We start from the raw sequence: 24,895 nt of genomic DNA, 5'->3' as shown, positions 1-24,895 counted from the left end.
GTCTGCCTGCTCCTCAGCCTACATACTGGATCTTGGGAAGAGCAGAACTGTGTCTCTAAGACACAGAGAAATGTGTGTCTGCTGCTGCAAAGCCTCGTGTGTGTGAAAGCGGGGAAGAGGCTGTGTAAAGGCACGTGCTGGCCAAGACTACAACAGCAGCAAAGACGGCTCCCCCTAGTAAATTGTCCCTCCATAGCCTCAAGTCCAGACCTCTTCGGGAAACAGCCAGTCCCACAAGGTGAGCACCGCAGAATGGCTGCACGATGTAGGCCCCACTGAGATCAGAGAGGCGAGAGAGTCTTCCAGCGTGTACTGAGGTCCTCTCCTCACAGTGTTCACATCCTGGCCGGGTAGGCTTTGCCACTGCTGCGGGCTCCTGCATTCTGCGCTAGGTGGCGAAATGCTGTGGGGCTCCCCTATTCGGGGGAATGCGGTAGTGATGTATAAGGTATGAAAGATGTGGCCTGCAGAGAGCCGGCACTATCTCTACCGCTGCTGCTACTGCTGCTGCTGCCGCTGCTGCCGCCACCACTACTGCTGCCGGCAGAGCTGCTGGGAGTGAGCTGAGCATCCCCCGTCCGGGATACCCAGCTCCGCGGCAGCTCCCGCGCCCTGGCCCTACACAGACCTGCCAACCCCAGGGAACAAAAGCGGAGCCCCACTGCCCTCTCCTGCAGCCGGAGGATGAGTCGAGAGGGCTGAGCGGAGAGTGTGGTCCTCAGCCGCGGGAAGGTAGGAGAAGGTGTTGCGCTCGCTTGCCTCGGCGTGGTAGGCTCGGGGTAGGCGCGCCGGGGTGGGTGGGGATGGCCGCGCCGACCAATCTGTCCCGCGGGTGCTGCCCGGACCCGGCGAGGTGGTCATCTGGATCGTTGCGCCCGCACCGCCTGCCCAACGCGGGGAGGGTGCCGCGCTCCCGCAGCCGCGAGGGAGCCCCCTGGGTGGGAACTGGAGGCGGCGAGGGAAAAGTCTGGAGCCCGAAGCCAGGCAGCGGCGGCTGCGGAGGGGCTGCCGTGGCACTTGGAGGCGTGCGACTTGCTGCGAAAAGCGGGCGGGCGGCGGCTGCAGTGTGCGCAAAGTTTTGGGTGGCGCGCAAAGACGCAGACCAGGGCCGCCGCGCAGAACCGCGCAAGTTGTGGCCGGAACCCGAGGGCGGCCCCCCGGGGCACCCACGGGGACTCGCCGACACTGGGACAAGTGGTTTTTGCTCCCCCCGCGGTAGCTGAGACTGGGTTGACGCGCAGCTACTTAACCCTTCCCAGCCCAGGCGAAACAACTTAATCCTCTCAGAGGCGGTTGGACACAGGCTGGTTGGGCAGCGTCGAGGTTCCCGGCTCTGTCCTTTTGTGGTCTTGGGCACTTCCCTACTCATTCTGGGTTTTCTGTGATTTTCTGTCCACTCCTGTGTCCAGAAACAAGGCAAGGTGGCTGCGGGTCTTTCCCCCAGTCTGTAGTTTTACCCCTCGCGCCACCTGGACACGTTTTTTTTTTTTTTTTTTTCTCTTCCCCACCCCACCCCCAGTTTGGCTCTTTGAGGCTGCCTTGAAAAATGAGATGATTAATCAATTAGGTTAGTGGCCAATTAGGCATAACCTTGTAGCAAAATAATTATGCCCGGCTCTCTGGGCTTTCACTGGTGATGAGATGGGAATCCAGCCCAGGTGGAGGGGCTGTTCCGAAAAGATATGGCTGATGGGGGAATTTCTGGGAATTTAAGATTAAAAAAAAAAAAGAAATCCGAATGTATGGTGGCGGCAGAGGTTGTGAGGATTCAGTAGGGGTATGCGTGTGTGCATCTGTTCCTTTTTTCCGCGCCCCCCCCCCAACCCCAGGAAATTAACCCTTGACAGCACAGTCTGGGTGGACTTTGCAGGCAGCATGTTTCCAACAGCTCAGAAAAGGTGTGTCCCCTGCTTGCCAGCCCCATCCCCCTTGTCTCTGGGGGGGACTCTCCCCTGGAAATCGCCTCACAGTGGCTTTGCTGCTGTTTTGGGAGGGTGAGTTCCGAGGAATGCATTTTAGTTTCATGTCCAAGGAATCGCGTCGTTGCAGAAGGAGGTTCTTGTGCTCTGGCTTCCGAGGATGCACATTCCCCCCACTCTTGTTAAATAAAGCGGTTATTAAATGGGTGCAAATGGGAGACAATCTGTCTTCAGGGCTGGGAAGTTCTGCTGCTGAGCGGGGCTTCCTTTTTCTTTTTTGGAGTGACTGGTGGGGTTTGGCACTGCAGTATTACAATACAGCCATATTAAAAAGGTCTTCAGAGCTTAGAGCCCTCTACCACTGCAGCCCCGTCTTCAGCAGACTTCCTTTCTCAAATCCTTTTTGCCAGCAGCATACACGGGATTTCTAATGTGCACCCTGTGCATTTGAATCCCTTTCTGTCTCTATTTTAAGCTCATCCTATCTGTTTATGCATCAGGACCCTATATCCTGGATTTATTTTCAGAAGGCAGACACCTAGAGCTGTTCCCAGGGCAGAGGGATTTTTTTTTGCAACAGGTCCTAGGTCTGGGTTTTCTAATAATGAGTCCCCCTGGCATTTAGTGAGCCAGGGTCCTCGCCTTTCCACCGGGGACCTGACCACGTTGGACCAGGTGGTCCCTGACATCCCCTGCAGTGCTGACATGAGCTGGTTCTGAATTTTATGGCTTTTCTTCCTTTCTGAGCTGATCAAGAGGAGTAGCTGAGCAGTGCGATGTGACAGCAGCCGTGCCACCTCACTCCCAGCGGAGAAAGCTGGCTGGGGCTTAGGAGCAAATAGGAATTGCCCAGCTGGAAGGCTGCCTAGTGATACTGGTGTTCAGGGACGACTGGGAGCCATAGGCTCCACCCGCTTTCCTCAAAATGAAGGGCCACTGTTCAGCCCTCTCTCTCTTTTCCGAGACTTATTTATTTATTTTTCTTGAAGCAGGACTCAGCCGTTCACCTCACTGCGATCCTGTTTGTTATTCGTCTCTTGTGCTAGCAAAGGCCTTCCTCCTCTTCTAAAATTGTAGCTTTTTTAGATAGTGGGAAGGGAGATGGGGGGAGAAGGAAGGGAGAGAGGACAGAGTGAAAGAGCATGAGGTGGGGAGAGTGGGAAAAGAGAGAGAGAGCTTCAGGCTGCGAAAACAGGCAGGCAGTGGGAAAGAAGCAGGAGAGGTAGAGAATGAAGGGAGAAGGGAAGGAAGAAATGTAGGCACGGGAGGACATACAGGGAGGAGGAATTCTAGCTCGCAGAAGGGGAGAGAAAGGCCCATATGAACCAAAGTCTTGTTTTATTACCTGGCTTGAAAAAATGTAGAGGAAAACCCTGAACCGCAAAAGACTCATTCCAGATAGACTTGCTAGGATCTGAGCTTTGACATAATCAGATAATTACTTATGACATAAACATTGCACCGCAGAAAACCCATCAACTCTGGTTCTTGTCTCTTCCTTGACTGGGGGATGCAGTTGCTGGTGTGGGGTTGGAGCTGGCAAGGATTTGTTTGTTAGTAGATGTGCTTTGCATAGCCCCAAAAGCACTCTCATTGGGGTCAGATTGGGGTACTCCCTTTGGACAAGCTGAGTGTCCAAATGACTTTGGAGGGGAAGGTATCCCTTTGTCTTTAGGTCCATCATTCATAGAATGGCCAAATTTTTAAAAGTGTATTTTTCATTTATTTAAAGTTGGAGGAAAAAAGAATAATGATAGTAAACACTTTTTTTTTTAAGATTTTATTTATTTATTCGACAGAGAGAGATTACAAGTAGGCAGAGAGGCAGGCAGAGAGAGAGGAGGAAGCAGGCTCCCTGCTGAGCAGAGAGCCCGATGCGGGACTCGATCCCAGGACCCTGAGATCATGACCTGAGCCGAAGGCAGCAGCTTAACCCACTGAGCCACCCAGGCGCCCCGATAGTAAACACTTTTACCTGCCATCTAAAACTAAGAGTGATGGGAAAGTAATTCCAATTAATTTTCTCTTCTCCAGCCGCCTTGTCCTCGTTCCAGACCATCCTCAGTACCTCCGACTCCTCTTCTGGCCTCCAGTACAGGCCCTCCCCAGAGCTGTGACTTGATCTTTCTAAAACATAGCTTTGATCATGTTATTCCCCAGATCAAAAAACATAAAAGTTTCCCTATTGCCTAAAGCATATTATTCAAATATCTGACCATAGACTTCAGAGCCTTTCAGAGCCTGGCCTTCTGCTTCCCTCCTATACACACACACACACACACACACACACACACACACACACACCCTAACACACAGCATCACACCCATACACAAGACCTCTCTCACACACACACCACACACACACATGCATACACTCACCACACTCACATCACATATACATGCTACAGACGTGCCTTTCATAGATTTGTGGGTACAGCCTTTTTTCCTTCTCTAGAAAATACATTCCTACTCTACCTTGTGAACTCTGCTCGTCGGAAGGGTCACTTGAAGGTCCTGTGTGTCTCTTTCAATTTCCTGGAAATGGAAGAACAATATTAGCTTCCATACTTCTTATTGTGATGGTGGGAATAGGAATATTGGGACCCTCATGGCTACAAGCCCCATTTAGAGAATGAGAGCCACCGGTAGAAGAGAAAAGGGAGTGTTTCTCAGGTTGAAATCAACTTCGGTTGGGCTGCTTTGTGACACTGGTTGGTTTGGGCAAGGTGGTGACCATCACTTGGTAATAGACCCCTTCTTTGTCGGTGAGAGTGATGGAACCCTGTACCATTTAACAGTTGCTTACTTACAGCTTATGAAACAACCTTATTGTGGAGGACAGAAGACCCAGTGCCACTAGACAACCTTTCAATTTATCTAGCAAAGCCCATGAAGTTCCTGTCTCAAAGGGGACAGAATTAAACAAGAAAGAACACCAGATAAAGAATTCATTTGTATTCATAGGCTTTTAATAAATAAAAACGATTTTTTTTCCAAAATGAACTCTGAGCCATAGGTCTTGAGACTTCTTGTTTAATTAACATGCAGAATATGACTTCTTCTTGTTTCAAAATGACCATTTTTTTTTTTTTTTTTGGAAGCTTGAGCTCAGATCTTTAGTGACATTTTTTCTTCCAGCAAATATTTACAGCCGAGCTGGAAACTGACAGGAAGGAGGGTTTAAAATGAAAATGTTACCAAACTGAAGTTTACATCTGAGTGAAACACATGGTGTCCCCATGGACAGAGTCCTAAGAACTCAAAATATTTGTCAATTTGTAGAACTTGAAGAAACCAAGCTGTTTCCTTTGTTAATGTGAACTCCCAAAATTATATTTTTGCTTATGCATGGTGGTGGCCTTTTCTGCTTCTTATCTGTTTGCTTTTACTGTGGTCATGGAGTTCCAGCCGTGAGTTTTTTCTTCATCCTCTGTTCTGGTTAAGGCAGACTGCCTGAGGGTTAGTTTCCAGGTTCATGTCTGTGTCCGTACTTGTACTTATGCAGTTTTTCCTGCTGGAAAGACCCTTCTTTTTCAGATCTCCTCCAGATCCACGAGGCTTTTAAGGCTGAGGTCAGTTGTCAAGTCCTGCATGAGGTTTTCTTAGTTAACTCTAATGAATATTGACCAGCACTGACCATGGTGGGTTTTTTTTTTAAATCACTTTATTAATTTTTCAAATTATGTGAATAATACAAGTTAACTGTTAAAAAATGTCAACATACAGAAAAAATATAAGAGGTTAGCAAAAATCATTTGAAATTCCCATTATGTTATCTGTAATTTAGTGGCTGTGCTTTCATTTATGTCCATAGACCCATATATTAGCATATATAAATGGATGTGATTTTTTGTGCTCTGCCTTATTATGAAAGCTGTTTGATTTTTGTCCTGGGCATCTATTTTTTTTTAATTTTTTATTAACATGTAATGTATTATTAGCCCCAGGGGTACAGGTCTGTGAACTGCCAGGTTTATACACTTTACAGCACTTACCATAGTACATACCTTCCCCAGTATCCATAACGGGGCATCTATTTTTAAATACAGTTTTGTTTGCTTATTTACTGTCCCTTGCCCCCCAAACTAATCTAATAACCTATTCTTTTGTATTTTCTCTATGATTTAATAATATTTACATGTATATGTTCACACCAGTATTTACATACGGAAGGATTTTTGTCATTGATTTAAAAGATGAGATAGATGTATATGTATTTCTTGGCATCCTGTATTTCTCACTTAAAACACTATGGGATTGGGGTGCCTGGGTGGTTCAGTGGGTTAAAGCCTCTGCCTTCAGCTCAGGTCATGATCTCAGAGTCCTGAGGTAGAGCCCCGCATCCGACCCTCTGCTCAGCGGGGAGCCTGCTTCCCCCTCTCTCTCTGTCTGTCTCTCTGCCTACTTGTGATCTTTGTCTCTGTCAAATAAGTAAATGAAATCTTTAAAAAACAACAACAACAATAAACCACTATGGGAAACTCTTCTGCCCCCGACCCCCACCAGCCTTCCCTCAGCCAATGGGTATAGGTATACCACTCTTTTCAGTGACTTTGTGAGTTTCAGTGGTATGAATACACCACAAATTTTTCAACCATTTACCTACCGATGAGCATTTACTTTTGTTCCACTAATTTGTATACACAGTTCTGAAATAGGCATCCTTGTCTGTTTATCATTACCTGTTGCTATGCTTGCTCTCATATGAAGAGAGTCCCAAAACTAATATTTCCAAGACAAAGGATATGTACTTTCTAAAGTTTTAGGAGATAGTGCCATGTATCTTTCCAAGGAGAATGTAATAATTCACATTTCTGTTCACATAATAGTCTTTTCCCTATATCTTTGCCAGGAGCATGTGTTATCATTTACTTTAGCTAACCTGGTTAGGTGGCAAGTGGTAGCTTGTTGTTACTTACTTTGTGTTTTAGATCTCATGTTCATTGGACATTTGGATTTGCTTCTCGGTGCATGGCTAATTCATCTTTGCCCATTTTTCTTTTTGGTAGCTTGTCTTTTTCTTATCATTTCATAAGGGTTCCTTTCACATTCTTTTTTCTTTCATCTATATTGTATGTGACTTTCTTTCCTTGGAAGTTGGATCTGGTGTCATAATGATCTCTTTGTTTATGCTCAAACTAGACTGTGAGTTACTAGACGGTAATCATGTGTCTCTAGGACATCACATCCAGGGCAAGGCCTGAAAAAGTGTAGGTTCAGAATAAATGGTTATAACATTGACTACATGTGTGATATCCAAGTGTATTTCATTTAATATTGAATTATATGAAATAACATATACATGGCATCCATAGACTGGGATGTTTCAAATTAACAAAATTTCAAGATGACTGATGTTTTGGAAATATTTATAAATAAATTACTTTTCCCTCCTTTTTAAAATGAACATGGCTCAGAAATATCATTATGAGCATCAATTACTGTGTTGGGCTATATACTTGATAACTTTAAGGACTTTATTTATTTATTTTTTAAGACTTTTATTTCTTTGAGAGAGAGAGAACATGAGCAGGAGTGCGGAGGGGCAGAGAGAGAGGGAGAAGCAGACTCCCTGCTGAGCAGGGAACCCATCATGGAGCTAGATCCCAGGACCCCAAGATCACGACCTGAGCCAAAGGCAGACGCTTAGCCAACTGAGTCATCCAAACCACTCCCTTAAGACTATTTAGTGATGCAGGACTGTTTGCCCCTATATACAAGTAACCTCAGACCTATGGATGTACAGATTTTAGATTCCAATATCTATTTTTTTTATGCTTTTTCAGTCTTTATCCTCCCTATTGTATTGTGTCTTGGTTATTGTGTCTTGGTATTGTCAGTTTATCTGCCTCTAAAAGTTGTCTTCTTCCCTTTCTCCCTATCTTTGCATTGGCTGTGGACTAATGTCAGGAATCCTGCTCCTTGGAAATGTGCGTATATTAAAGGTCAATAAACATCAGCCAAGTCTTGGCCTGGTTGCCATTACTATGCATAAAGTGCCCCAGCTCCCAGTGAAGATACATCTGTGACTGTTTAGGGTTTTTTTGTTTGTTTGTTTGTTTCTTTGTTTACAACTCTTTTCTGGGAAGGTGAGATTGACAAGTAAGTGAAGCGGTGGCCATTTCAAAAAATTGGGATATAGCTCTGATGTCATGTAGCCACGACCCTAAATATAATGGATTAAGAGATCTTTAGAATGGTAGAAATGTATCTATTTCAGTCTTGTTAAAGCCTGAGTGTATAGGGCAGCTCTATGCTGTAAAGTCGTGTGGTGTCCAGGTTTCTTCTAGCTTGCTGCTTCTCCATCTCTCAGACATTGCTATCATCTTCATGATCTGGGACAGCATGGCACCACATCCTCATTCAAACTAGAGGGCTGGAAGAGAAAAAAAAAGAGGGCAGAGGAGAGCCTTCCCATTTCTTTTGAGGGCGTGGCCAGAAGTTGCATGTACAAATCTCTTTGTACATCTTCATTGCCCAGCACCAAGGCAATTGGCCCCTCCTGAAAGAAGGGAGACCAAGGGGTGCTGTTTTAACTCTGGGTGGCCATGAGCCAGAATCAGGGTGCTATATAATAGAAGAGAGGAAGAATGCAAGTTGGCAGAGACACTGGCAGTGTCTGCCACACCTACTCTCACCCTTCCCGGTGTCCTCTCCGCTCCCTTGCCAGATTGTCAACCCCTTGGTACAGTGGCCTACTTTTTCTCCCCACTGCCCACTGGTGTGTGGCATGTAAAATAGTTGCTCAATAAAGACAGCTCTATTTATAAGCTTTCTTTCCGTGTTTTAGTGATGAGAAAATGCAGGGAGGAGGGTCGAGATTGCTGCCGGTGTGGAGCTCAGGAACTAGAAAATTTGGAACTTCTTGGCTGATTTTTCTTTAATTTAGCTCCTGCCCTGTATAGTTCTCCATGGCCCCACTCGAGGTTAATTACTCCGATTTCTTACTCCGCCTTCGTTCTCTGTTCTAAGATGTCTAGGTGAGGAGACCACATGCTTTGGAAGCAGGTGTGTTGGCAACTCTGTGAGAGTCAAGGGGAAAATCAGCCCCCTGCAAATAGTACAAGTTTGAGATTATGACCTCCTTTGCGAAAAACGGTCTCCTGGTAATCAACAGATTGCATCGCCCAGCTGAAGTTTCTGCACCCCATGGGCTCCCATTGCCTTCCTGATTAACACAGAAGCATCTCCTTCCTTACTCCAGACTGACTCTGGAATTGGGTTTATTTCAGCCTAACGGCTGATTCTAATTGGTCTCCCTGCTTCCAAAGCACAAATGTGATCTATTTTTTCTAGGTGCGGGGGTGGGGATTTTGATGGGAGGGAGTGATATTTAATCATGCCCTTTCTCCCTCTGAGTTAAAAACCAATAGGAGATGAACACTGGGGCCAGTCAACAATGAAGACCTGGATCTTATTTCTGTGAAAGCGTGGTTGGAGGCTGTGCATGTTGTGTAGCTGCATCAGGATTCCAGAACTTTCTGTTTCACTTGGTCTGAGCTGGATATAGACAGGTCTCCCTTTCTCCCTGCAGGAGCACAAGTGGCCTCATAGACTTATTTCTTGGGTGAGCAATGAATGAGGATCTCTGAGGTCAGGCAGCTTTGAAGAAGAGAAAGAAAGGAACTGTCATGTTGTATCAATTAGGTTCTTAGTTGATGATGACACAGTTTAAGCAGAAAGGGATTTATTAATGGGTGTTGGGTAGCCTACTGCATTCGAGAAGGGTCCTGGGAGCCAAGCTTGGGTGTGAGGACAGCTAGTCAACCACATCATGGAATTGTTACAGTGGAGATGACACTGTTGCTAGGAACAGATGGGGGGGATCGTTGAGCTGCCCCAGAAGAGCTCCTCTCTCTGCCCATGGCAGATACCCGCTGACTTTTCAGTTCTTCCCTCCAAGCCTCATGCAAATAGGTCTTCTTGGTGCCCAGAGCACCCTCTAGTCACTCCTGGGTCTCAGAGAAGTGCAAGAAACACAGACGTGCAGTTGAAATTGTGCTGAGAGAGTCTAGAGCATATCTGCGGGAGCCACATACGTTTATGTTCCTCTCTGGATTTCACCCAAAAGATAAATCAGTCCCTTTCCTTTGACGAGAGGCGATGGAAGTGTTGCTGCCCTGCTTTTCCCTTCTGGGACTAGTGTGTAAGTAGGCAGTAAGCCTTCCCCTTGAACATCACACACTTGCTTACAAACCCTCCGGGGCCACCGTGGCCTTCAAGATCTAACAAATTCTTTAGCATGGCAGAAAAGCCCCTCCCAGGGTTGTGTCCTGTATTTCAGCCTCCTTCCTCTCCAGTCCCCTTGCTGTTTGCTCTCCGGCTTGCTCTTCCAGGTGTCATCCATTCTGAACTGCTTGGAAGACTCTTGGCTGTGCTCCTGCTCTCCCGAGCTTCCACGTCTCGGTGCCTATTGCTGTCCTCTCCCAGCACCGTGAGGAAACTGTCTGTCCTTTGTGTCTCCCTCCATTTGACAGACTTCTCCCTACTCTTCAAGACGGAGGCACCATTCCTCTGGGAATCTTCTTTGTCCTCTCCTAGACTGGATTAGGTGTCCCTCCTGGCTATGCCCAAAGCCCCCGGTAATCCCTCTGTCACTACACCTAGCACATAGTTTGTGACCTTTGGTTTCTCTCTCTGCTCATGCTAGTGCCAGCTGCCCGAGAGCATGGTCTTGGTCTTTTCTCTCTGTATCTCAGTAGCTAGCACAGGTCTGGTACATAGTGGTTGTGCAAATGAATGAAAGAATGAATGTTCTCTTCTGGTGAAGGACATGGACTCTGAAGTTAGCATCTGACTTTGCCACCACGTAGATAATACAGTTTTAGGCAAATTAAACATCATAGGGTGGTTGTATAAAGGCTAAGTAAAATAATGTACATGAAACACTTAGCATGGAACACATAATAGACACTCAATAAAATTCAGCTATCTCTTTGATTTTCTGATAATCATTATTGCAGGTGTTCAATGAACCGTAGTGATCACTAGCACACTTTCTAGACTAAAGGATACTCTGCATCACAGTATGGTGATCTGTGATATTTCCTACCTCCCAAAGAACCAAAACCTCCTGTAGATTGAGAGGAAGAGTAAAAAACAGACAGAAATTGACAGAAGCTTCCAAAGGAGAATCATGTGTAGCCGCTCAGTAACAGAGTGAGAGAACGCCTCCTGACATCTGGTTTGTCACTAGGACTTTACTAATAGTTCCATATCCCTTTACATGCTTCTTTCTTCACTCCACAATATAGAAAAGAAAAGAAACAAGAAGACACTGAGATGACACGGAAAGCAGTGTCAAAACTTCAGTGAAGATCAGACATTTTCCAGGGCATTGGCTGGAAGCACACATCCCACTGTGCTCTCCCTGGGAGTATGCGATGTCAAGACAGTGGGAGGGGATGGATATTAAGGAGGGCACGGATTGCGTGGAGCACTGGGAGTTATACGCAAGCAATGAGTCATGGAACACTCCAACAAAAACTAGTGATGTACTGTATGGGGACTAACATAACAAAAAAAAAATTTTTTTTTAATGACCAAAAGGTTGGGGGGAAGCATCAAGTTGATGTCGAAAACCAGCCTAGAATATGGCAAATGTCTTCTTTGTGTCATTTGTAAGAGCACAGTATCTTACACAGAGTCAATGTCTTTCCATCTGTGTGTGTGCAAAATACCTCCCCTTTCTCTCGTTTCCCCGTGGGTCCACACTCATTTCACTGCATCCAACTCAGCGAACATTTATTGAGCCCCTACTGCAGGAAGGGAACTCTACTGATTCTCTCCTTTTATGCTTGTTTCTCCCACCACATTAATGTCATTGCTTTATTAGAAATAAAGGCTGGTGTCAAATGAAAATGTTGGTCATTGACATCAACTGTTCTTAAGGGAGCAACATAAAAGAAAAAATTTATATTGCTAGTTTTGTAGAAATAGCCCTTGTTATTGGATGTGAATAGATACAATAGTCAGAAAAACATTGCCCTGGAGGGAGTATGGAGACCAAGGACCTATCTTACTTTGATGTTTGACTTTGGATATGTTGTTTAATATTTTTGGGTTCCAGGTTTCCAGGGATTTCTAAGGACCTTTCCAGCCCTAATATATTATGATTAAAAAAAAAAAAGTGTAAAGGGGACATAACGAAATTTGGATTTGCTGTCCAAATATGGAAAGTATAGGCTTGATTTGAACTGTGGCATTGACATATGGCTTGTGCGACATGGGGCTTAAGCTCTCAGCCTCCCCAAATCTTTCTCTATACAATGGGAATGCTGCCTATTGCCTTTCCTGCTGCATAAAATCGGTGTGAAACTTCAAGAAGTGATGCATGTGAAAATGAATTATGAATGACAAGGGACTGTACACATGCACATATAAGCTATTATTACTGTTAATAATATTTTGATTTCAATATTTTATTCCAACCAACACTTTTGCATTTTGCCTTTTGGGTTGTTTGAAGAGAACATCATCTTTCATTCCCTATCTCCCTCCACCCAAAAGCAGTCAGGGGATTTCTCAAAGGAATGGGTGCCGTGTCCTCTGCTTGTCTTTCCGATCGACACTCATCTTGGGCCCCAGCACTTGTCTGAGTGTATAATGTTTCAACTGCTGGCCCGAAAGGAGGCCATTTGTTCCCTGCTAAATGAGCTGTTACTGTGTGCCTCTGTCCCCTCAACACCTGGGGCTGTGTTCATGGGAGAATCCAACCGTGGATCTCAGGAGCCTTTTTGAAAAGTTTATTAGAAGAAGGGAGAAAACATTTCTCAGCAGGTTGTACCCTCCGTCCCTGGATTTGACTCATTAGTCAGAGCAGGGTGGGTTACCTGGGGGTGGGAGGGCAGGTCTACTTGCCTTGGCCCCTGCAGGCACTGCCGGGGGAGTCGGGGGCAGTGCAAGGGGAGGCACAGGCCTCCTAACAGCCCCTTTCTGGCCTTTCTGCTGCCCCGGCTCCACAGGTAGCTAATTAGCTCTAATTGGATGGTGTTTTGCTGTCTATGGTTTGGGGCAGCTTACCTGAGCTTGCCTCCAGGGGCACCTCTCCCTTATGTCAGCCCCAGGCCTGGCCGGGTCTCATGATCTACAAGGCAGAGACCCCTTTCTCACACTGGCTTTTTGGGCTCTGAGAGCTGGAGGGGCAGCTTCTATGCAGACCGTTGTGGCTCTATCTGCCGAATAAGGACCCAGCTGCCCCACCAACCCTTTCTGTGGGTGTCTGGTGGACTCAGGTTACATTCACTGGGGGATGATGCTGTTGTTTCAACTGTGCCAGAGATCGGCCATCTCATTCCTGGGTCTTTCGTGATGTCCCACTGACACAGGGTGAGTCCCAAGTACGGAAGGAAGACCAAGAGAGAGGATTTTTGTCATAACCACTTCCTCTACCCCTCCCTCTGTACACACCCCGCACACTCGCTACGTGGAGGCCAAGTTAATGTCACAGGCAGGACTGGAATTCAGGGCTCCCACCAAGCTAGAGAATATAGTCCGCCTCCGGAGGAGCCCTGCTTCCTCATCTCTTCACCCTCGTAGCCTAGGTGCTCAGAAAATCCTCGTGGAATAAATGGATGAGGGCTTCAAACTCTGTTTTCCCAGTCGAGCATTTGAAATGCTGGGCTCAAATCCCGTTTCTACAATTGACTTCATGTCTGACTCTCATCGAGCTACTTAACATCTCCAAATTTCAGGGTCCACAGCTGTAACGTGAAGACGGTGATAATTGGGTCTACTTCACAAGGGGTGTGTAGGCATCAAGTCAGGTGAGCACTTGGCTGACGGTAACACTTCACTGAAGGTTGGTGACTGTCGTCTGTCACTAGCTCCCTAGCTCTCCACCCATCACACAGACTGGGGATGTGGAGGCTTGGGTGAGGGATGTTGACTGGTCCACTGCCCAACAGCTCATTATCGACCGAGGCAGAAAGAGAATCTAATCTTTACTGTCTTCCTGTTCCACTGAGATCCAGGACTGAGAAACAAGTCTATCCTGGAGTTGTCCTTCAGCCATATGAATACTTTGTCTTGTCCATTTCTTCCAGGGCTTGCCCCTTCAGATTGTAGGAACCCCACAAATGTGAGGCTGGATTAAGGTCAGAGGCTCCGGGGTTAGTCATTCAGAGCTCAGGCCCCAGCCTCTGCATCCTGCTCTCTGAGTGGGATCTGCCAAGTCCCAGATCTGATGGTGTCACTTCCTCTGCCTCAAGCCCATTGCCTTGGGGTAAAGTGCAAACCTCCCCCATCCCTGGCCGTGTTTGATCGGTCTGGGACTCCTGGGCCCCAGGAATCCCGCGCAGGTCCTTGTTTCCTCCCGAGACATTGTCTATCTGGGACATGGTTTGTTGAATGAGTGGTGCCGCGTGACCTGCAGTTCTTCCAGCTTTCTGGAGCTGTGATTCTAGCCCTCCCAGGGAACAGACAGATGGGCCTAGCAGGAGGAGGGCCCATGCCTTGCACGGCTGCCGGGCCCCTGCCCTGGCCACCCTTGTTCTTCTCCCAGTGGCTGAGCACACAGCCTGCTGGGCAGGCTTTTCTGCCCCACGGGACTATTTTCCACTCAGTGTGAAATTTCAGTTCTGTAGCCCTCTCTCTGGGCAGTGCCTCTGAACACCCTGTCTTTCCCCCATCATGCTGCCCATCACAGGGCATTGCAACCCTGTTTATTTGTCTGGGAGCACCAGGAGGCAGGGACTGTGTCTGTTTTGCTCCCCATCGTAGCCGCAGTCTGTGGCAGTAGGGAACCAGTATGGACTGGCCACAGGAACGAAAGAATCGCTCTGGGGTTGGATGTGGGGCCGAGAGGCAGACAGGGAGAATGTGTGGGCCCAGGGCCTGGCACATCCGACGTCTCTAGCACAGCTGATGGTAAACATCAGCCTAGCCTTTATTTTTCTCATTATGTTTAAAACCCACCAGTTGCCCAATAGTATAATTTTCTAAGCGGTTTCATTTCAGCTCTGCTAATTGAAGAGAACCAAGCTCTTTTTGAAGGCTTACTTTGTGTGTGGCTGTCACTGGTGAGAGTCGAGCCTGGTTGTCAATCACTGACAATAGCGTGCCATTCTGGAATAATTTAAGTTTAGGTCTTTCTTTCACTCAGGCATTCATACCCTGTTATATGTTTTCATACTGAGCTGAGAACAATCTGGGGTGAGAAACTGTCATGTGTTCCAGGAACTGAAATGGAGATTTCTTTTGAGATTTCAAATTCCTCTGGTCTGCGGCTCCGAGTAGCTTGGGGGGGTAGGATCAGAGGTTTGGGAGTCAGACCTCCTGGACCCCCCAGGTTTGAACACGCCGCTTCCCTACCCACTTCACCAGCCGGGTGACCTTGACTCAGTTACTCGGTTTCTTACACAATCAAAGGGAATGTGAATACTTTGCACCAGAGATTATCGAGAATTAGTGACACAGGAAAAGACCTGGACCAGGTACCCTGGAAGCAGTAGACCTTGCTGCCAGCTATCACACTGCCTGCAGGTTACATAGTACCTCGATGCCTACGGGGCTCCAGAAGGGGCTCCCTGGGGTCCCGCAGACCTGCGTTCCAACCCCAGCCATGCCATTTCCTTCAGTAGCTGGGAGAATGAGTAAATCACGTGCACCTAGAGGTCCTTTACTGTAAATGAGAGAGAGTAATACCTAGTCACAAGTTGTTACAGAGACTGAAATTATGTGAACTACCGGCATTGTCAGAACTCAATAAATGTCAACTCCTTTCTCCTCCTCCTCGCTACATTTTAATACGTGTATTTTATGTTAAGAGAATGGAGAGAGAAAGAGAGAAAATGGTCCCTAAATCCTGCTTCACATGAAAGATGCAAGCATACAAGCATTCACTCAGCGCTCTTAGCCACGCCCCCCTGCAACTGGACAGATATTTATTGAGTACCTACTGTATGCTCAGTATAGTTGTAAGCAGTAGGATACAGAAGTATAGAAACCAGTAGGTCTGCTCTGATGGTGCTTATATCCAGTGAGAGATGGGTAATAAACAAACAGATAATATGATGGCAAAAGTAGTAAAGGTGAAGAGAAATAAAGCAGGGAACGGAGAGCTTGCTATTTACAAATGAATGATCAGGGACAGGTGCTCTCAGGAGGTGGCATTTGCGCAGAGCCTTTGTTCTTGCTGTTCTCGCTACCTCAATGCCACCCCTGTCCCTTGTCACTCCCTTCCTGTCAGGAGTGTCCTATTCTTCAAAACTCCGCTCAGATGTCTCATGCTCTGAGTGCTGGTTCTGCTTGCCCTTTGAGGCAGAGTTCGTCTCTCCCTCCGCTGTGCTCCCACAATGCCTTGTTCTCCATCAGTCAGTACTTCCCGTGTTTAACATGCTTCTCCTCCACTGGACTCCAGCTCTTCAGGGTCATGGGTTTTTCTTTCTTTTAGCTTCAGTGCCAGGCACAGTGTTGGGCACAGAATGGGCTCATTCCTGGTGCACCGAGAGAGTCACGAAGGTAGTGGATGGACTCAGATGTTCGTACATGCTGACCACACTTGGAGGGCAGGCAGGGGGCTGCAGCTTGTCCCAGGGAAGCCCGCTCAGCTATGGGATGTACACTTTGCTCTCAGGGCTAACCAGGCTCTTCTCAGACAGGGTAGTCGTCATATCGCACAAAGTAAACCCTGCTTCAAGCCTTGCACTTGGAAATCATCTTGCTCAGTATTATAATCATGATACAGCAGGCGTGGAGGACCTCCAGCCCCTGGTTTGCACCTCCATCCAGCTTTCCTCTGCTCATGCCTCAGTTGCCAATTCTGCCATCTTGGTTCTCACCCACTTCACTTGCCCAGCTCCACTCTGCTCCTTCCCTGCCCCACCCCCTGTCCCGCCTGCTGTGTGTTGGATGGGTGAGAGAGCCTAAGACCTGAGTTCTGTATCTGGCTCTGAAAGTTGCCATGTATGTGGTCTTGGCACAATTATCTCTATTTGCTGAGTCTCAAGTTCACTACCTTTGAAAAAGTCCTCTGCCCTGACAGTGATACAGAATATTGGGGTAATTATGTTACAAATTAGAATATTCTAAGGCAGGGGCACCTGGGTGGCTCAGTGGGCTGAAGCCTCTGCGTTCAACTCAGGTCATGATCTCAGGGTCCTGGGATCGAGCCCCACATCGGGCTCTCTGCTCATCAGGGAGCCTGCTTCCTACTTTCTCTCTGCCTGCCTCTGCCTACTTGTGATCTCTGTCAAATGAATAGATAAAAGCTTAAAAAAAAAAAAGTTTTAAAAAAGAACATTCTAAGGCAGTATGAGCTGAAGTATAGCTGAAAGAGCCCCAAGTTTCCCTGCTCCTCCACCTATGACTAGGTGACTTCAAGCAATTCACTCACTCTCTCTGGACCGTTTCCAATTTTAAGTATCCCGTCATATTGTCAACCATGACCCTGTAATTCCTCCCTGGCAGAGCTGTTGTGAAGTGTTGGAAGACTATATGGATAAGATCTCTGATATTGTAGATATCCAAACAATATTATTATTATTATTATGTTACACCTCTTTGGAGCTTAGCACAGCCCAAATTTAATAAATACTTACTTTGTTGCTACATTTGGCTGCATGTCTGTCTGCAATTCAACTTTGATTCTTGGGAGCAGGCATTTGCCTGAAGCCGTATCATGAATAACATATCAGCCCCTTCTTAAGAATCCTAAGGTGGGTGCCTCCTTGTCCTTTGTGTTGGTCCTTTGTCAGTCCTTGATCCGTTAGAGGGAGCTGCACATTGAATAAGGAGTTGGTTTTGTTGTAGAGGTGGGTCCACTCTGAGCACAAGGAAGGTGAGGTCAGGTCTGCAATTTTCTCTGGCTCCTCGAACAAATACTCTGCCTGCTCCTTTAAGCTAGTGGGTCTTGGGAGACGTGGGGATTGGTGGTGACCTCCAGCCTGCTGGCGATTACACACAAAGCTGAGAGCAATTTTTAAAGTCTTCTCGCCATTTTGCTCTCTCTTTAAAAATTAAATGCCTGACACTGAGGTGTTTTATTCCCAGACCAGCTGGCCTTTAAGAGGATGGCTTGAAAGTGAGAATGCCTGATGACCCCTGACCTTGGGAATTTCCAAGGGTGGGAAAGGCCACAAGAACGGAGAGTGACCTCATTCTTTTTGTCAATTTAATGAAAAAGAAATGAAAGCATCCGTCTTGATGACTGAAGGATCCAGGAGCAAGGATGTGGTGGGGAATTTTGGGTCTCCACAAGGCTGGGAGATGTGTAGAGTCTGCATAGCACCATGGAATGAGCAGCGAGCCCAGAAGAGGAAGACTCAGCTTGAATCTCAGGTCTGCCACTAACTGTGTGGTTGCGGGTAAGTTACTGACCCTATTGAAGGTGTCATATTCCATGTTTAATACGTAAACAGTACAGTGAAGTGGTTAAAAGCAAACTTTGGAGCCAATCCTATTTGTAAGGTGGACGGCCTGAGTGATTTGAGTAAGTTACTTATCTCTCCCGAACATCAGTTTTCACATCTGTAAAATGAAGATCTCGGAGGCCATGCTTTGTTCATCCTGTGCTTTGAGTGCCCCCATAACCCCTTTCCACCTGATCCCTGCATCTCTGCCTGGCTATATTCTTCCCTTGGTGTTCAGATCTGAATTCCTTTCATGGGGAAGGGCGTTTCTTGATGCCCTGGCTGGTTGAGATGCCCCGACCCCTCGCACCCAACCTGTGTTCCCATCATCCCCAGTGCCTCCCCTGCCACTGCACCTACCTCTCTCTGTAGGGAACTTGGGGGCCTGGGGCTGCTTCTTCTCTATCTCCCCAGGGCCTGATTCCCAGATGCTGTCTGTGAACACTTGATGGAATGAATGAATTTCTTTCCAGCTCTGAAACTGTATGCTTCTAAGTTTATTTGTCCTTATGTGTGCCTGATTTCCAAAAACAGACATAAAATACATGGTGTTCTTCCTTTTACAAAACGACAATAAATGCAGTCCTTTACACTGCTATGGAAATTTGCACTGGACAAAACATTTTTCACATTTGTTACCTAGTACCCTACCACCTAGTGGCTTATCAACACGCGAGCATCAAAATAATTTAAAGCCACTGTTGGATCTCATCCAAAAAGATCTAGTATTTGAACTACTGGAACCATCTTCTTGCCTTGAACTGACCCCTTGACCAGGACGGCTACCCCTTCCTCCACTCCAGATGGTTTCCTCACCAAGCTCTGAGGTCTCACTGACTCCTAGGTAATGAACCAAAGTAGGTCTGCAGGTCAACCTGATCTCAGGAGTCTGCTTTCTTGGTCTGATTTTTAAGCAACAATATCTACATCAAGTATGTGATTTCCAGATTCACAGCCTCGCAGAGGAGCCTGCTGTTGACAGAGTTGTCAGCAGGGGGGAAAAAAGAATGCAAGATTGTCCAACAGAAATAAATCTTAGAGAGGATTTTGCCAAGCCATCCAAGCATTCATACATTTGCTGCTGCATGCAGAATACTGGGGAGGGAAGGAGAAAGAAGGGGGAGAAATGAGCAAAGGGAGTGCTGAGGGTGGTTTGAATTCTCTCCCTCCATATCCTGCTTCTCCATTCCTCTCAGAAGGCCCTGCATGAGATGTGTATGTTATCTTTGCCTTCTTGGTTTATTTTCTCTCTGAATTTTTCTGTTGTCACTCTGGCTCCTGATGGGCTGCAAACAAGACGAACAAAGAGATCTGAAGGTGCTGTGGGCATACAACTTACAGACAGTGCAGGACACAAGCTTTAACCCTGCAGCAGAGGCCTATGCCACCATTTGCAGATTTACCATGGTTCCCCTTTGCTACCTGGATCTGTTTGTAGACCCCACTTGAATTTTGAATATGCTTTTCTGGAATACGTGGACTACCTAGCCCATCCAGATCTCTTCCAGTCTTCAAGGCTGACTTGGAGTTTTGCTTCCTCCCTAGAGCCTTCCCAGACTAATCCCGTCTTCTGCAAACCCTGTACTCCCTGATTTTGGATAGCTGTGCCAGTAGAACCCTACAGGCCTCTGGCTCTGTTGCCTCCAGTTTTCTTCATTGTCCCTTTTCCTCTTGTGTGTTCCAGATTACTACTTTTAAGAGATTCCAGAGTTGTTGAAGGAAGAATGAACATTTCCCCAGGTATTTCTGTGTCTGAAAATGCCTCTGCTTTGAACAGGCTCTGCAATCCTAGGCAAACAATCAACATTTCTTAGCTACAGTTTTCCTCCTCTCTAAAATGGGGTAGCAATATCTACTTTATGGAATGTTTATGAGGATTAAATGAATCAATATAACTAGCTTCGAAGCCCATGTCTGGCAGTTAGTGGCAGTTAACCAATATCATCCATGAACATTGGGTTTTTCCAGAAGACACTGGCAGGAATGTGCCAGGGAGTAAACAAAGGATGACGTCATTAGTGTCTGTGGGGCCAGGCTGCCTGAGTTCAAATCTGAGCTCTACCACCCTATGCCCAGGGCCAGTTACTCCACCCCTCTAAGCCTGTTTGTACAATAAAGCTGATCATAGAGCCTGCTTCTTAAGAATGATACAGAATAGTTCATGAGAAGCATTTGGCCAAATGCCTTTCACTGAGCAAGCATTCAGTAAATGTCAGCTATTTTTGAGGAGGTGGAGAGCATTCTCATGCGTGCTCTTAACCGATCCATTGCATTCCAAGCTGCTCTGATGAGGGAACGATGGCCCGCTCTGTAGATTCCCGGGATTCGCGTCATACCTGTGATGAGTCAGGTGACTGCAGGTTAGCAAGAAGAGCCCCAGACTTGGACTTCCACACGCACACCCACCTACCCACCTTGAGCCTGACCTCTGTGCCTTACTTAGTTGTGCCTTTAAGAAAGTAAACTTGTCAGAATTTCCTTTTCATCAGCTGAAGAATGGGATAATAACATCTACTTTTAAAAAAATTTTAATTTTATTTTTTCAGTGTTCCAAGATTCATAACAACATCTACTTTTAAACGGTAAAACATACACACACACGCTCTTCCTCACTAGTGCCAGAATAGATGAAAGAACCATCTGAGCTAGAAATTGTGCTACAAAGGAAGGATGTTCTATACCTGTGGTCATCACCATTATTCTAATGAGCCAAGCAACACTAGTAGAGCATGTCTCATACGCCCCACTGTGCTGGGTCTGAGAAGCCTTCGACATTTTTTGAGCAGAATAATTGTGGTCAGTGGAAATGCCGTGAATTCTGAGACAAGCAGAGCTGCTGCTCCAGTCACGGGCCACGCCAGGGCCATCCCAGAGTAGTTCAGGTCCGAGAACTGGTGATGAGCTTTTAGAGCCTGCCCCATGCTGGCTTTGCCTCATGTGTGAATTTAGCCAGTGCACTTCATCTCTCTGAGCCTTGTTGTCTTTTGCTTGTTGTTGTTTGGGATTTTTTTTTTTTTTTTTTTTTTTTTTTTGCCTACTAAATGGGGATGACCAATGCATGCCTTGCCCACTTTGCAAAGATCCTGAGAGGGTCAGATGAGAGGTCTGATGTTTAGTTGCTGGGGACAGGGAGGTAGGCAGCATGTGCTGGGAACTTTCTCAGTCTCCCCAGCCTTCTGCAAGGTTTTGGCGTTGTCTGCATTTTCTCGATGCTGTGACAGTACCTACAACATCACATTCAGCAGATGTTTAGGAGCTGGTCATTGACAAATAAAGCACTGTCACCGTTCATCTAGTTAATAAGCTTCCACGCATTCACCCCTTAAACTCCTTGTCAAAAAAAAAGAGCTCTTCCTCTAAGAGGTTGCCTTTAAGCCTTACCAAAGGAAGCTGCCAGTACTACTGCTAATAATTGTCGTTGCCAATGAAACAGCTCCTATGTTGCAGGCCCTCGTGCCGAGCCCTTCATGTGTAGTATCTTTGGCACTCAGGGTGCTTCTCTGATGGAGGCGTGGAAGCCAGGCTTAGGGAAGCAAGGGGGAAATTGGCTCAAGGAGACCTATAAATGGAAGAATAAGGAATTGAGCCTAGCTTGTGTGATTGCAAATTCTACGTTTGTTCCCTTGTACCCCATTGCTGCTGGGAAGCCCACAAGCAGCCCAATTGTCCTGTAATAGCCCACAGTTGAGGGAGGCAGTGATTTCTTCTGTGAGTGGATTAGAAGTAATTCCCACTTTGAGAACGCAGGGGGTGGGAGGAGCAGACAGGCCAAGGTAAAAGAGCCAGAGAAGCAATTCTTTCAACGTTAGAAAAAAAAAAAAAATCTGTATTTGGATTCTTTTTTACACATCCAACCCAGCAGAAAATTGGTTTGCGGAAGATGTAGGTCGTGGCTCTGGCCCCGGCATCTGGACGCCTTATATTGTACACTATATTACCGGAGTAATATCGTGCACTTTATTAGCACCGGCAGGATTTGGGATTCCCATGGGGACTGTTCTTCGCTGTCAGATGTATAAGGCCATTTAATCTCCTTTATCAGATCTGGTTCTGCTTCCCCCATCCCCACCTCCTCTTGCAGACCAATAAAGAGACTTTCTTGAGATTCATTGGTCTGAAAACTAGCTTTTAAATACTCCTCCATCCTCCTCAACCCCTGTATCTAATAAGCGAGCAAACCAGGGAGGTGTCAATGCCTTGAAAATCACTCTGTGCATTTGAGTAGCAATTTTCTCAGGACATTTGTAATTGGAACTTCATCTTCCTTAATGCAGAGACTGGAGGAAGGATTTGCTAATTATGCTTAGGCAGCTCTGGTCTCACCCAGGCACTGTGGTCTTTGGGGACAGGGTTGGCATTCTTTCGTTCAAAAGCCAATTACATCTTTGATTCTGGCCCGAGGAATGGCTAGAGTCACTTCAGAAAGAAGGGCAGTTTTCTCTGGACAGAAACCAGGTTTATGCCTGACCTCTTTGTGGGCCATTTTTGATAGAACCACATAAGATATTCAGGGGTCAGAGAGATTTGGGTTCAAAATGCAGTCCCGGGCATATTCTCTGTGCTCTCTGATACTTATGCACACATGTAGTAGGTGTGAGCCCTGGGATTAGTGCAGGGGACTTTGGGATTAAGACATCACCCTGCATTTGGAGAGACCACAGTCTCATGGAGAGAAGACATGTCTGAACAACGGTTATCAGCACAATGTGAGAGCGCTGTGGGGTCACAGAGCAGATCCTTGGTGCAGACACACCACTCAGAGCAAGCATCCGGGAGAGGATGCCCAAGGTGACTGCATTTTTAGGTCAGTCTCTGAATGCCTAAGCTGTAAAAGGGGCTTGTAATACTTGCCACAAAGAGCTAGTTGGGAAACAAGCCATGTACGATCCATAAAATGCTTAGCTCAGTATCTACTGCATAGTAACTAGGAGTATTTAAAACAGACAAAAGGTTGAAAACAGCACCAGAAATTCTTTTTATTTGTGTGGCAGAAGTGGAGAGAACTGTGTATAAGAAAGATCTGGGAGACCTGCATTTAACTCAAGTCCCTCTTAGCTGTGTGAGCTTAGGCAAGTCACTTCCCTCCTCTGAGCCACAAGCTCCTTTCTATGAGATGGGGTTAAGGTGGAGAAGATCAAATAAAATAGTTATATGGAAGGGGCTTCATGGACTGTGGGGTGTTGTGCACCTAGAAGGCATTTGTTTTGTCATCATTGTCATCATAACTAATAGATATAGACCATGTGGGAAAGTCAGCTCTGCAGATAATAGGATGACTGGTGCTCGGGAGTTGAATTGGAGGTTAAATAAGCCTCAAGCTTAGTTCAGTGAATGTGTATCTGGAGCACATAATTTTATTTTTTTGTCATTTTATTTTATTTTTCATTTTCATTTTATTTTTCATTACGATCATCAAAATATAATTATTTATATCTTCATTTCATCTATTTTTCATTTCTTTAACGCCCATCCCCCTTTTCTCCCATCCCCCCACCCACCTCCCCTCTGGTAACCACCAGTTTGTTCTCCACAGTTAAGAGTCTGTTTCCTGGTTCATCTCTCTTTCTTTCCTTTGCTCGTTTGTTTTACTTCTTAAATTCCACATTAAAATCATATGTTATTTGTCTTTCTCTGACTGACATATTTTGCATAGCGTTGTACTCTCCAGCTCTATTTATGTTGTTGCAAATGGCAAGCTCTCATTCTTTTTTATGGCTGCATAATATTCCACATATATATATTCCATCCATTCCATGTGTATGTGTGTACACACACACACACACACACCAACCACATCTTCCTTGTCCATCTGTGGATGGAGAGTTAAGCTGCTTTCATAGTTTGGCTATTGTAAATAATGTGGAGCACATGATTTTAAGCAGGGGTTCTCAACCATGGGGAGGATGGGAGGGGAGAGAGACAATATAACAACTGCCCAGGACATTTTTCCAAAATGTGAATGTGCATGCTCACAGCTCCTCTCCCCACCCCATTCCACCCAAATGCCCAAGGCATGTCAGGATCTGCAGTAGACATTAGTGACATGGATTTGTCAAAAGCTGATAACTCCCCCTTCCCTAAAACTGAGTTCTACACTTTTAAAGAGCATGGTAAAGCCCATTTTATGTTGAACCGCCGTCTCTCTGCCTCTTGTCATTGCCATTTTAGCACATTAGCCTGTTTCTCTGCCTAAAAGGTTGTTCCGGTGTTTCAAACAGTTGGTCTCTATATTGGCTTCTTCATCTCTACCACTCTATGCGGCGTATCCAGCTCCCTGGGCAGTTTTAGAACCAAGGAAGATTAGAAGTTTGAATTAGGGGGCTGTGGAGTGCGTAGGACCAATAAAAGAGGCACATCTTCATGAGCAAACTGGGTTTTTCAAGTCCTGCTAGAACTGAAGGTTCTTTAATCCCCAACGCCGAGCCGGCACCGTTGGCAATCCCAGCGACTGTCCTGTGCTCATGATGCCCCATCGCATCTGTACAGCTCTCCATGGGGCAGGAAGCACTTGCCTACTGTCCGTACTGGTGATCCCCAGGCAACCCCGTGAGGCATGGGGCAGTGGTGTCACCAGAACAAGTATTACTGCTACATTTCACAGAGCAAAGGAGGGCTTCCAGAGAGGTG

At 46.3% G+C, this 24,895-nt stretch overlaps 1 protein-coding gene across 3 annotated transcripts in view; it reads left to right on the top strand.

Moving 5' to 3' along the window:
* Positions 1-482: 482 nt before the first annotated feature.
* DAB1 (DAB adaptor protein 1) overlaps positions 483-24,895 on the top strand; it is a 1,136,100-nt gene continuing 1,111,687 nt past the window's right edge. For 2 of the 3 annotated variants that reach the window (XM_059374891.1, XM_059374888.1), the window contains exon 1: positions 483-732. The gene's annotated coding sequence lies outside the window, so the exon portion shown is untranslated. The remainder of the gene's footprint in view (positions 733-24,895) is intronic. The other variant, XM_059374892.1, reaches the window with a different exon arrangement.

This window comes from Mustela nigripes, chromosome 14, assembly GCF_022355385.1.
Source record: "Mustela nigripes isolate SB6536 chromosome 14, MUSNIG.SB6536, whole genome shotgun sequence".
Lineage (NCBI taxonomy): Eukaryota > Metazoa > Chordata > Mammalia > Carnivora > Mustelidae > Mustela > Mustela nigripes.
Note: the sequence above shows the minus strand (reverse complement) of the source record. Positions and strands in the feature narration are given on the sequence as shown.